This window comes from Halichondria panicea, chromosome 2 (genome assembly GCF_963675165.1).
Source record: "Halichondria panicea chromosome 2, odHalPani1.1, whole genome shotgun sequence".
Classification (NCBI taxonomy): Eukaryota; Metazoa; Porifera; class Demospongiae; order Suberitida; family Halichondriidae; genus Halichondria; species Halichondria panicea.
Window position 1 is genome coordinate 3472379 of NC_087378.1, and position 2500 is coordinate 3474878.

General features: G+C 46.7%; 2 non-coding genes across 2 annotated transcripts in view; both read left to right on the forward strand.

The window, feature by feature from the left end:
* The first annotated feature begins 63 nt into the window (after positions 1 to 63).
* LOC135332762 (5S ribosomal RNA) lies at positions 64 to 182 on the forward strand. The gene has a single exon (XR_010393606.1). It is a non-coding gene; the product is annotated as a 5S ribosomal RNA (ribosomal RNA).
* Positions 183 to 2489: 2307 nt separating this feature from the next.
* Positions 2490 to 2500, forward strand: part of LOC135332557 (small subunit ribosomal RNA) — a 1812-nt gene continuing 1801 nt past the window's right edge. The window contains exon 1 of the ribosomal RNA XR_010393406.1: positions 2490 to 2500. This exon is cut by the window's right edge and continues 1801 nt beyond it. This is a non-coding gene — a ribosomal RNA (small subunit ribosomal RNA).

The following is a 2500-nucleotide window of genomic DNA, read 5'->3' on the forward strand; positions in this document are numbered from 1 at the left end:
TAAATTAAGTCGAGTATATTTCTGAACTTCACACATAAGTACATGAGATATGCATTGACTTGTGTCTACGACCATACCACGTTGAAAACACCGGTTCTCGTCTGATCACCGAAGTTAAGCAACGTAGGGCCTGCCCAGTACTTGGATGGGTGACCGCCTGGGAACAGCAGGTGTTGTAGGCTTCTGCATTCTTATTTTTGTTTGTTTTCAGAATATTTCACAACGAGCAGTTAAGGCCCAAAAATATGAAAACTGCAGCCTTAAATCCTCGTTGATCATTACCAAACCGCAAAGACGAAACTTTCTTTTTGTGATAGCAACAGTTTTACAATTGATCCCTGCCTTTGTCATTATAGTCATGGCACTGCAAGCAACTGAAGTATGTGATGATGGCTACTTGCAAACAGTAATTGTATAATTACGCACGTATAATTATAACTATCCTAATTATAGTGAGTGACACAGGAAAAATATCAAAATTTCTTATACTTTACAAATACAAAATTTCCTGTAGACTTATGAATGTTACACAAGTCCTGAACTACTTCAGGAATAGTAAAGGAAACTATACAGGAAACGTTGCACTATCCTTTGTAAGTAGGTTGCAGGACACTTGCAGGACACCTCAGGAAATGTGCAGATTTTATGGGCTGCAATGTAGCAGCACTGTAGCAGGAAATTTAAATATTTTCCCTGAGTGAGTGAGTGAGTGAGTGAGTGAGTGAGTGAGTGAGTGAGTGAGTGAGTGAGTGAGTGAGTGAGTGAGTGAGTGAGTGAGTGAGTGAGTGAGTGAGTATATATATACCTTCATTGAGCCATGCTTCATTTGATCATAACAATATCAAGCTTATCTTCAAGTAGTATTGTATTGTACGTTGCTAACAATACGCAAATAATGTACAGTAAATTCAAGTGGGAATAAAAGTAGTGGGTAAAAAGTTGTAATGTTCATGGAGTGTAAAGTCAACGAGCACTTAAGGCCCTATTATTTCTATTTTCCAGCCTAAAGTCCTCGTGGTGGAAAAAATTAATGTTAGTGTAATGAAGTCCTTGCCTAGTTACAAAGCGGCCCCTTACAAAGCGCCTAGTTACAAAGTAGCTTCAATGGGTAGTTATTGTAGCTTGTGAAGCTATGTTGTAGCTGGCTGACTGGCCGGCCCACCAACCTACCTACCTACCTACCTACCTACCTACCTACCTACCTACCTACCTACCTACCGACCGACCGACCGACCGACCGACCGACCGACCGACCGACCGACCGACCGACCGACCGACCGACCGACCGACCGACCGACCGACCGACCGACCGACCGACCGACCGACCGACCGACCGACCGACCGACCGACCGACCGACCGACCGACCGACCGACCGACCGACCGACCGACCGACCGACCGACCGACTGACTGATGAATAGTAAGAGGTGGGTGGCTGGCTGGCTGGCTGGCTGGCTGGCTGCTGGCGAATAGATGTTGTGCTGCAATATAGTGAGTGAGTGAGTGAGTGAGTGAGTGTACTATAATACTATACAGAATCTTTGCAACAAGACAGTAAAAGCATAGAGCATTACCCTTCCTTATATGGAATTTGAGTACACACACTGTGGTCTGTTTTACTACTTAAATTATGAGCACATCCCATATATAATAAGGAACCACAGTGCTCAACACACTTGTTTCTATTTGTGTTGCAAAGATTGTGCAATCTCCAGTATTGTATTGTAACTGTATGTTAGCCATGTATAACTTGAACTGTATGTTTAGCGGAATGGAAGGGTGCAGACGGGGAACAGTGCAGATGGGAACATTGCAGAGGGGATTTGCGCGCCGGAAAATTGGAGCAATTACCATACAAGTGCAGACGAATGAAGGAATGAACGCGCGTAGCGCGAAAATTTGAGCAATATATCGCAAGCAATTACCATACAAGTGCAGACGAATTGAACAATGTGACCACGTGGGCTAGATAAGCAACCAAACAAGAGTGTCGTACAAATGAGCGTGTTGATAGGTCGTGAAGTGGGGTGTTGTGGCAAAAAAAGTCACGCTTAATTACATACGAGACGAGTTCCAGCGTTGCTCCTAGTGACGGGTGCTGTGTAGGGTGACTGCAGCGGTTCATCCGTGTGTCCGCATCGTTGTAGACTGCCTGTGTCGGCGGGCGTCTGACCTGCTGGTGACTGGTCATCAGTGGGCTGGCTCCCTCCGGTCGAGTGCAGTTAGGTTTGCATCATTTCACGAATCACGAGTGCATTCGTACGGTCTCGCTGCCGGTCGATCCCCGTGATTGACTGTATCTGCAGGCAACGAGTGGGCCTCAGCTGCCCTCTCCTGCCTTCAGTTGGTGAGTCTGTGGCCGAGGATTTGCAAAATAGTTGAACCCTCTGCGGTCCGCGTGGCCGCACTGGTGTGATGCGTTGGCCGGCCCTCTGAACGAGGACGGTCGAGTGACACAGTGCGTCTCGCACGCTCTGGCGTCCCGATAGTTACCTGGTTGA